This window comes from Myzus persicae, unplaced genomic scaffold, assembly GCF_001856785.1.
Source record: "Myzus persicae strain clone G006 unplaced genomic scaffold, MPER_G0061.0, whole genome shotgun sequence".
In the NCBI taxonomy this organism is placed as follows: domain Eukaryota; kingdom Metazoa; phylum Arthropoda; class Insecta; order Hemiptera; family Aphididae; genus Myzus; species Myzus persicae.
In genome coordinates, this window is record NW_019103967.1 from 26,993 (window position 1) to 38,803 (window position 11,811).

Here is an 11,811-nt window from a genome sequence, read left to right on the forward strand (position 1 = left end):
ATTTTTGAATTGAAATATTTTATTTGCATTCGCTTGACTTGTCGCTATATAGACTATAGTAAGTATATAGTGACAGCCGACAAGGAAATGATGACCTACATTGGTGAAGTCTCTTGGATGCGATAGGAGCAATAATAATACTGCGAAAGAAAAAATAGTCATGAACAAACGAATAGAATAATATGAACAAAGTTTAAATTTATTTGTTGAAAACTTTTATCGTGAAAAAATATTATTATATTTTTCACTTCAAGACCCAAATCAGTATTTACGTACTTCATTTCTCGTCAGACAAATACAACCCCCATTAATCTAATCTAATATTGTCAATAATCTAACGATTACATTGTAATCGAATTATTAAACCATAGGTTATACGCCTTGCTACTTGTATGAGTAAATCATCATTGCGGTGCTCGACACTGCTCTTGTTTTTGTAATAATAAATTATAATTTGTATTTATTAATTATTCATATAAAAACAATATTTTTTTAAATAATATTATGCACCTACAATCTATCATAGGTAGTATTAATAGGTAGGTACCTATGTTATTAATGTGTGTGTTAAGGACGTTAAGGTACCACTTGAGAGTTATTACTCTGTTGATTTTTATTTAAAACAACATTTTTTAAATTCGTTTTTAAATTATGTATATAATATCATTGACGATAACTAATACTAATTGTTGTTATCAAAGTATCAAACTATGTAATCCAATACAATTTAAAATTTTCCTAGATAGGTACTAAGCACTTTAGTTTTTAAACAGTAAACATAAATGCAATAATATTATATGTCGGACCTAAGCGGCCACACCATTGATTATATATTATACACATGTGAATAAATATTACACAATACGTATACATTATATACTTATAAATATAAAAATAAAATATGTATATTATACATGCATAATTATTTAAATTTAATCAATGCACAGACGTGAAATTATGACTGGAGTTCGGTATAAGTCAATGCTTAATCGTATTAAATACGGAATACCTATAAACTATGTTAGGGAAATTCGATTTGACGCATAAATATTATTTTTAAAACTATTTAATGAATAATAAAGCGTTAGTTTTTTTCTGTAGAAGTTTAGAACACGTCTTTTTATGGTATTTCAAGATGTCAATATTATGTTATCAAATAGTAGCAAGTATAGAAGGACAATTAAAATTAATGAGTATGAAAACTATTGATCATCGATTGCTATTTATTTCCCTGAACAAAATTATTTAGAAATACTTTTTACACTAAATTTAGTAGGTACCACAATTTAAGATAGTACTATCTTAAATTGTGGTGGGTATACCTAGCAGAGTCGTAGATATTAAATTATTGTCTTTGTTGTCGCGAAGTACGGACATTTGAAATTGATATCTGCAATTTTTTCGTTGGTACTTCTTAGTTTTAAGTCAAAATTTATAATGAAAAAATATAAATTAAAAATGGAGTTCAACTACTTATGCCTGTATTGACTCAGGGTTAAGCGGGTCATACTTGACCTCGAAACGAGCGCATCAAACCGATATCGAGGATCCACTTGAAGGCTGAAATCCATCAAAATTACATTTATTATTTTACACTTATTCCGATTGACGTTTTTAGTAAAATAAATACTAAAACCATTAACGGCCCCCGAAATGTCACATCAGCCGTCGTATTATAAAAGTGATTCTTTTGAAGGTAAACACTAATTTTATTGAAAAGTTTTAACGATTTTGGAAATATTTTTTTTAACTAACTTTAAATCATTAGGTACTAAATAATATTTTATTTTTTTATTTTTCATAAAACCTAACTTTTTTACTTTATTGATTGACAGAAAACACTTTTAATTTAATACTCCGAAGCAGAATGCCAGAATATTATTTTTCTGAGTACTTCAATATATTATAATAATTGAATTTCAAACGAGTTTCTGACTTTTAGTTAACTAGTTGTGCATAGTATTTAAAGTTTAAATTAGAAGAGTGAAGAAGCGTAGAACTACCACCCCACAAAATATTGGTAATATGAAATTAAAAATGTCTGCCTGTCATACATAAAAAATTGAAAACAAAAATTAATATAAATAAAATAGCATCTATACAATTTTGTTTGTAATTGTTTCAAATTATAGAAATAACACATTTCCAAAAACGTTACCTACCCCTTATCTAGAAGATGGGTGTTTATGTTTAATTTTTAAAATAATCACCCTATAAAATGTACAAAATATAAATCGCAATTATTTATATTTGTCTCTATTTATAATTTATCAATTTATAAACTAATTTTTTTCAGGTATTTTTTTTTTTGTATTATAGTCTATAGGACAGATTAAACCATAAACGTAATAGTACTTAGTACTTACCTCCCTTGTTATATAACAACTAAACAATTTAATAATACAATAAACTAATATTGAAATATATAACTCACTCGCACATTGACTCCTAACAACAAACCTGTATAATATTATAGGTAATTAAATTAATAATTCTAGTTTATAATTAAAAAAGATTTTTAGTTTTATTTTAATCGTGTTTTAGACAAATCCATATTAAAATTTAGTCTCAATTAATCTCCATATATAGCAATATATACATCAGCAGTATAGTAATAATAAGGTTTATTTAAAATATAAATGATGAAGTGTGAATGATATTGAGTATTGACCATTGAATTGGCTCCTAATTTTGGGTAAATATGAAGTCGACCATTGAATTGGCTACCGAAAAATTTATACTTGAATTATTGGCTCCCAAAACTGTAAAATATTATACCTATTGTTTAACTAAGGGTTCTCGTACTATATGCAATTACTTTTAAGGTGTCATTGGCCCTTCTTTCCAAACAAGTAGTTTAGCGCTAGAAATACTATTTTATATATATACCATGTATTAATCGATTTAGTCTTATTGTACCAATCGTTGTAATAATAATAATAGATACAATTTAATTTCTATACACTATCTACTTTTATTTTGATGTTAATATTTGATGACCACGACAGTCATTTATTAGTTATTACTTTATTTGTAAATACTAAATACGCTTTGTTTGCTTGAGTGTGTATAACTTATTCGGTTAAGAAAACACAAATATATATAAGCTAAAAGGGAAAATTAATTTTAATAGTTAATCTATAGAAGCATGGTTTTCAAATTTTTTTTTTGATTGAAAATCATGATAATGGTCGACAAGTAACGTTGGAATTAGTAGCAGATTTTTTGACGAAAAAATTATCCATTTATGAGGCCCCTCAACTACTACCAATGCTTAGCAATTCAATAATTGTTTGTGTTTTATTTTTTAAATTATTGTTGAGATTTTATTTGTTCTCCACTCTTGTGAAATGTTTGTATTATATTTCTTAAACAATTTTGTGTAAAAAAATAGATGCCGCATGCTGTGCATATTGGAAATTCTTCCTTGGCCATTAAGAAATTGTGGGAGGTTTGAGTGTGTCCGATTTTGAGTCTTGTTAAAAGAGAACTTCAAATTTTTTGGGTTTTTCGATCGGGAATGTCCAACTGTCAAATATAATTTTATTTAGGTACTATATAAAATACCTACTTACAATATAATCCTTGCTAATGAAAAATAATAATTCAAATGTAATTAATAAATAATAATAGCAACCTATAAATGTATGATACGTCAAAGTTCAAACAAAATAAAATAAAGCGAACACCTTTCAATAAAATGACCTAGTCATAACTCAAACTCATATAAATCATAATTAATAATAATAAAAAGCAGAAAATAGTATTAAAAAAATTATTAGTATTTTTAATTACAAACATTTATATTTGAGATTTCCTTTTAAAATAAAGTGAGACTGAATGATTCGTCATCAACTATTCAATTGAATTTATTTTTGGGGTTAATATTTTCCCACCGATTCTTAATAAAGTCGCTTAACTGGTGCATTGGAATAGAGAGTTTAATTATGTTTAATAAATACGTTATAAATTTTGGGTACTAAATGTCTTAATATAAAGTCGCAATTGAACTTATTCTTGAAATATCTTAAACACTCTATGTCAATAAAACTTGAGTAATTATTTACTGTATTGTGTCAGTATTATTCTCAAAACTTAAATATTTAAAAAAATGAGCACATTACCAGAACTCTTTAGAACATGGTGTATTTCAATTAATCTTTTATTGAGCACATCACATTTTGCAATGGACATTTTTTTACCATTTCTTCGTTTTCTTCATTATTTCACGACTTTAATTTAAATTTAGGATATGATATAGTAGAAAATATGAACCTTAAAATTTGAGGATTTCTAAATTTGTTTCATACCTATACTATCCATACCATAAATCAAACATAATCTAAATACTTAGTTCCCGAAAAATTAATGATTTTCAGATTTAAAAAAATTAAGCAATCCATAAATAATTGGAAAAATCAAGCCTAGAAAACTAATATTTTCTCCTTGAAAACTATTTAGACTTAGCTACATGATCCATAATACTTAAAAAATCTTTTTAAAAATCAAATTCTATATTTTAGATTTATGCGAAGCGATGTATGTATTGATTTTACCAAGATGTGTATGGTTTTTTTCTATATATCTTTTGAAGCAGTAAAATGTTTTGATTTTCTACGTCTCTAGGTATTGCATAATGATTGCATTTCATTAATAATATAATCCATGATAAGATTCTGTACCTGTAATAAAAAATAAAATAAAATATCGTTTAATTAATAATTTCTTCGATGTATAATTTATAGGTATATGTACGATGTACACATTACCTATACCTACATTCAATTTTTTATAATTATGGCTCGAATTAATTGTTTTGAACAATGTAGTATGTACCCACTACACCCATACATGATTTATCACAACGACTGCAGAGGAGAAACCGTATGTAATTAAAAAAAAAAATATATCATATTGTTAATATTCTTATTGGTTATTTCCAGAAATCGGGATCAATCGTTTTTGCCACTTTGTCGGGTTTCGACGTTTTGACCGATTTTCATTACATACTATACATGACGCGTAATTAATAATAAAGTTGCACATAACTTAAGTGGCTGTTCACATCATATCCAATAATTATTAATGTGCGTATACCTAAGTAAATAGGAAACCGGTGCTGACGGTATAGTGATAATCTTTACAGTTTGTTTGTGAAGTATTCCAAATTGTACACCTACGTCCTACGTTCAAACATGTATAATAATGTAAATTGTAATATACTCATTGCTCCGCTCGTGTTCAAGACGGCAGAGTGCGTAATAAGGTAGAAATTAAAATTAGTTTGTTATTATTGTTATTATTTTTATTAATTATTATAATCGTCGTTATTATTCATGATTCTGTTTTGGTTGGCTCGACTGAAGAATATAATATTTATATAGGTCGCTGGGTATTTCTACTGAGTAGGTTTGGGTACACGAGATTAGCTTAAAAAAGATGGTATACCTTCCTATATATAGAATGAATAAATGAGAAATTTACATATTAATGTACCAAACTTATTTCCGAGAAATTACGATTATTAAGGCAAGAATGTGTTAGTTAATGACTTTCAACACCACCCCCTCCCCCAATGACTCCCTTTCTCAAAATATATTCAGTTGACAGGTAACTGCAGGTTCCGTCAATATCCATCACGGGATTATAACGGCCAGCAGAAGGTCTAGAAAAGGAAGAATAAAGCTGTGCGAATTATACAAAATTGCTGGCATCTTTATACTTTTTGATATTATTCATTATTCATAATAATGTGTTATAATTTTGTAAATTTTATATTTTGAGTAGGTGTTGAAAAATGATTAAGTTGCACATTATATATTGATGACAATTAAAATTATTAATGAATAATGGGTCATATAATTTATGCGTACCAAACGGAAAGATTTCAAATTTGCATACAATTACATATTCGGGTACTTACTACTTACACATATTATATTTTATAACTATGCCAATGGAGGATGGGAGTTTAATAAAATTATTTAAAATTTATTTGCATATTTTTTGTATTTTACTTCGTAGAGAGTCTCAAGGGGAGTAGGAGTATCAACAAAATCTCTTATACATTGGTCACTGTCTTTACTGGTCACTGGGGTCTGTAACCTCTTTGATGTCAAAGGCCAAAAATAAAAATAAATATACATTTTTAATTTTTAAAGGGGAACAATTTGAATATACCTTAACCTTATTTTATTTTGAACAAACACGTATGATAATATCAAATGTAGTTGAAGTTCGCAACTACTAGATTTATTAATTTAACAAATTATCCACTACAAACAACGTTTTAATCTTCAGTTTCCAGTCCATTATACAATCTTAGTTCGTGATTTTTATACAAATTAAAAAATTTTACTCGCGGGCTACATACAATCACTACGAGGACCACATGCGGGTTGCCACTTGCCGACCTCTGTATTAGTTCATTACATAGGTATACTTAAATAGTAAATAGATAAGTCGTAAGTGCCGTGTTTTATGTAATCGTATAAAAAAAATGCATTAAGCATATTTTCGTATGTTTGAGGTTTTGTTATAAATCTAAATATATATTTATATTCATTATAGATATATTTCCTGTTATAATAATTTAAAGTTTTTTTGATAGATTAGAGATCATAATTTGCCTTTTATTACAAACTATTTTAGGTTGTAATATGTTCATCGACAGTCTGCTTGTCGATGTTAAAAATTAAGATAAAAAGTATTTCATTCTAAGCATTAAAAATCATTGTTACCTTTAGAGCCCTCAGAACACTAAATAAAAGATACACTATTTAATTAATACAACTGTTTTCTAAAATGTAAAAGCTACTCCAAATAATAATATAATACCGACAAAAGTTTATTAAAATATACTTTTTGTTATTATTTATTAATGTTTATTGTAATTCAGTAATTGTAGTGCTATAAAATATTAATCTTGTGTTATTTTGCATTTTAGAATTTTATACCATAATGACCTAGCCAGATGCTCATATTTTTGCATATTTTACCAATTGTTATTGCGTATTTAATAGCTTTTAAGTGCATTAATGATTAATTCATAGCCCAACACCATCCAGCAGAGCGCAAGGGTGACCGTATATTATACAAAGAATCAGTTCAGTGGGTGTAAAATTCTCCAAACCCTATCCTAAAATTAATCAATTTACTATGCCGTCTCCCTAGAGACTAAATCAATAACTTAAAACGAGTGTCAAAAAATTTTTATTTTACGTTTTAGAATATTTATCCAAATTTATAAAATATTTTATTAACAAATAGGCACCGATGTATATTGCATTTGATTTTATTTCACTATTTTTAATTTTTTCAATTTACAATGTTCATCACTATATACATTATAATATTTAAATTAATTTACCTATAAACATATTAAATATTATCACTTTATTCACCCAAATGGAATACTTGCATTTTGTCCCTGCAGTACCTACCTTATACTTATATCGTATACGATAACTTAACCTAACCTACCTATATCGTAACTGGTTTCACATTTTTAGTTTTTTATCATCTAACTATATCAAAACGCATTTCGTCTCCATTCGATGTACAATAGTATTCTTGGATGCTTTAGGCGAATGAATGTAGTTATAATAATATAATACTTTCAAGGTAGGTAATCTATTTTGTTTTATAAAATGGTTTGATTTCCAACAGACCCCCCATGTGACGAGGTGGCCGAGTGGTTAAGGCGTTGGACTGCTAATCCAATGTGCTCTGCACGCGTGGGTTCGAATCCCATCCTCGTCGAAGTCACGCATTATTAAACTCGTTGGATGGGGGTGCTCACCACCATCGGGCGAATTTTTTCTTTGTCAATATAGTAACGTAAACCACTATTCGAGTGTTTTGCCGGTTTTGAGTATTGAAAAAATGAAAACTGCGGGTCGTCTTTTTCTACACCGAGTGCTTACAATCTGGACGTCAAAACATAGTATTATAAAAGAATATCAAATTTGTTTGGTTTGCTCTGAGTAATAGAACAATTTTACTACAGAAATCTAAATATTTTATTTCGTTAAAACAACAAAATGATAGCCCATAGGATAATTTTGTAGTATGCTGACTACCGCACATTTGTCGTCTACACGTATCCTACCATCGAGTCATTTCCAGTTCCAATGTCTAGTCGATGCGGCGACGGCTATTCAACGTTATCCTAATCAAAGTCCACTTTTATTTAAATAATACAATACCTGTCCACAAGGTCTAGCAATATTATCGTGATGACTGTAATAATTACAATACTACGATATTAATATATTATTGTAATCGTATGTGCTTATCACAGTAATAATTTAGTGTTTGCTGGGTTCACACGTGATTTACGTTATTCGGTTTTTAACATCGTGTTGGCCAAAAATTGCAAATTAATTATTCAGCCTAGACTTGAAATTTTCAAGTTATTGTGCACTAAGAAAGAATTTTCAAAAGTTCTCATTTTAAAGTGGTGCTTGCACAAGTATTTTGTGATACACGATGGTCGCTGGAAATCAAAAAATTTTTTTTGGCTTATAAATAATATTGTTATCATTGGTTACTGGTTAGGTATAATAGAAATAGTAGAAAATGATCAAGTTTTGAATATCGTTGCACCGAGTATAAATTAAGAATTGAATAAAGTTTGAACCATAAAGAGTTGGCATTATTGACGGGCAACGGAGTGCACGGGGTCAACTACTACTATTATACTTTTTTAAAGGGAAAAGGACTTATTATTATTTTTACTCCTACTTGTGTACATTGTGGCTCAAAAAAAAATTGTATACTCGGGTGGAAAGTTTAAGCTTTATAACTTCGTATAGTTGAAAAAAATGCATGGTACGTCATTATCCTTGTTGCAGCCGTCATATTTTACAGAACGATGGCTGCGTCTAAAAATTGGTAAAGACGATTCATTTGAATGTTTTCTCAGAAACGTCAAAGCATATTGTAATGCATAATAAATATTGTTTGATAATTATTTATATATACGAGTATAGTGTATACGTATTGGTATAATGGTACTAATGCAAAACAATAAAAAAAAAAATTATTATATTTAGGCCTAGATATTTAGTTAACAGCGTCCGATTTAGACGTTTGTGTATTGTTAAATTATGTTTTACTAGATAATATTTGTATATAAATACTGAAATACCCATATATCAGGAGTGGGAAAACTTTTTTTGATTATGATCTATTGATAATATATTTTTCCTTTGAGGAGTTTTTATCACTAATATTAATACAAACACACTTTTTATGACTTATATGAAAAATAAAACTAAAGTGTAAAATTATCTAAAAATGAGTGTTTCACATTCAAGGTGTGTCAATATAATATGGTTTGCCAGTTAATTAAGATCTGGGGAATAGTGGCTAACTGCTAATTGATATCGCTGCTTTAAATGCTCATCAGAAATTATAGTTCCGTATGCAGCTTTTATAACTCTCATGTGAGAAAATGCCATTTCACACAAACAAATTAGGCTGAAATATGCATGAATTAGTTTACTAACTGTATCTACTATATGGTCTGAGCTCTGAATGTAATAATAATAATAACTAATTAGTTATTACAAATGAGGATCGCTTTGAAATCTTCCAAGATCGACCGTTTGGCTAAGTATCTATTTAGTATATCAGTATATTTATTATTATTAAAATATTCATTATTATTTCTACATGTATTTATCGATATTTGAATGAAATATAAAAAAATATGGTAGACCGCATACAAAAAACACTTAATAATACAAAAGCCACCACGGTACTTGTTTCAAATAATTTTTAAGAAATTCAGCTGTTTTGGTCATATACTTTTAGAATTATAGCCTGCGAAAGTGAGTAGATAATTAAAAATAAATCTTAATGCATAATATTATTTATTTTGGATAATTTATTTATTTATACTTACTCTGCAGGCTACAATATTTGGATCCGAGGCACAATGACTCGGAGATAGCTCGGAAGGTTAGGAATCCGAAACGTTCCAAATAATCAAGTTAATTCGCTTTTCTCAAGACACTTAGTTAATGGGTTTTTTATACGGACAATGGAAGATGTTGTTAATTTGATTTTTAATGAAATAAAAAAAAGTAAGTATATATTATTTACAATAAATCAATAAAATAATTTAAATTAATGGCTGGATGAATAAATAATAATAGTAATAAATCAACTCGTCGTTGACTCAAATTGAACGATGTGTCGATTATTATGTAGTTTGTATATATATTTAATTGTATGAACTTCAAATAATTATCTGTAGAAAGTGCTGAAATACTTTTGCATATTGAGTTATAAACTATAATAATTAGTAAACAGGTTATACATATTTTTCTTTAATTTAATAAAAATCCTTATATTTTTCCATTCGGATAGTTAAAATCTTAATTTTAACAAACTTAACTGTTATTTTTATATTTCAGTTTCATTTATTTTAATTGCGATTCAAATCCAAACAAGTAAGTATAACCTTCTTGTCATTGGTTGAAAAGTAAATTGTAAATAAGTATTTCATTTTCATATACATAACGGTATATTATGTGTATTATGTGTGCATAATGTATTACAATATGGAAACATTGAAACAAATAATTGCAAATACACTGTTGACATTATTGAATATGTATGTTTTTTTTTTGATTCATTGCTATACACTTCAGATTCAGATAAATATGTCTGTATCATGACCTACATTTTACCCGCTCAATTCGTAAACCGCAGTTACAACAAACAACAAATTGTCGATAATATACACGCACACAGTACTTTTTAATTTTGATTTTTGATAGCAATATTTTGTTGATTTCAATTATTATATAATATTGACTACTTGCAGGGATGTGTTCGTGGATCAGACCTTTATTACAGTCCTAGTGATAATGACGTTGAAATCTACAAAAAAAAATAGCCGTAGAGGCAAATATTATGAGATGAAGCAGTAGAAAAACACCACCACAACCGCATGTGACAAGATTTGATTATTTTTTTTTGTCGGCAGAGTAAATTTTACTTAGGTACCTACCTAGTACCTAGATTTAAATTTCTATAACTAGTCATATAAATAATGAATCATGTAACCAAATACTCTCATTTTTTGTTGCGAGCTAATAACCATAGCAGTTGAAGCTGTACCATGAATAATAAAAAAAAAATGAATCATATTTTATGTTTATGACAGTGGTCAGTGACTGTAAGAGTATGTAATACAATTTAATTGTGTTAACATACATTTTATACAAAAACACTTTGGAGGTAGAGGTTACATTTTTTTAAAAATAATTTTCATGTTGATTCACTACTGTGGTGTAATTCAGTTGAATTTATGTGTGGAATGGGGGAAGATATTTTGCACATAAATATTACGCAACTGGACACTGAACAATATACATCGTATAATCAATAATCAATAATATTTTTGATGGTTTGACTTATCAGTTTATATTTTGTTATTATTTAACTTGATAATATTACATTGTCTTGAAACAATATTTAGACGAATCGATTTAATATTGTACTCTGACCCCTCATTTCCTCACAGTCAGTGGCTTGGAAGTGACTAACTCCTGTTATTTTAATTATATCAAACAATCTATTGAAAAGTATTGCTTGGAAAATAAATAAAAATTATTATTAATTAATTCAACAATGAAAAAAAAAAAAAAATAATAACAAATATGTTAAACCTTAAAAATATCATTCTCTATAATTTTTATATAGTTGGTGATTTTACTATAATATTACTAAAATATATTAAAAAAATGATTTTGAGTTTCGTTTATGCTGTGAATTGGCCAGAGAAAAAACAAATAG

The 11,811-nt window shown here is 27.6% G+C and overlaps 1 non-coding gene across 1 annotated transcript; it reads left to right on the top strand.

The window, feature by feature from the left end:
* Positions 1-7,679: 7,679 nt before the first annotated feature.
* On the top strand, positions 7,680-7,761 carry Trnas-gcu. Its single transcript has one exon. It is a non-coding gene; the product is annotated as a tRNA-Ser (tRNA).
* Positions 7,762-11,811: the final 4,050 nt, after the last annotated feature.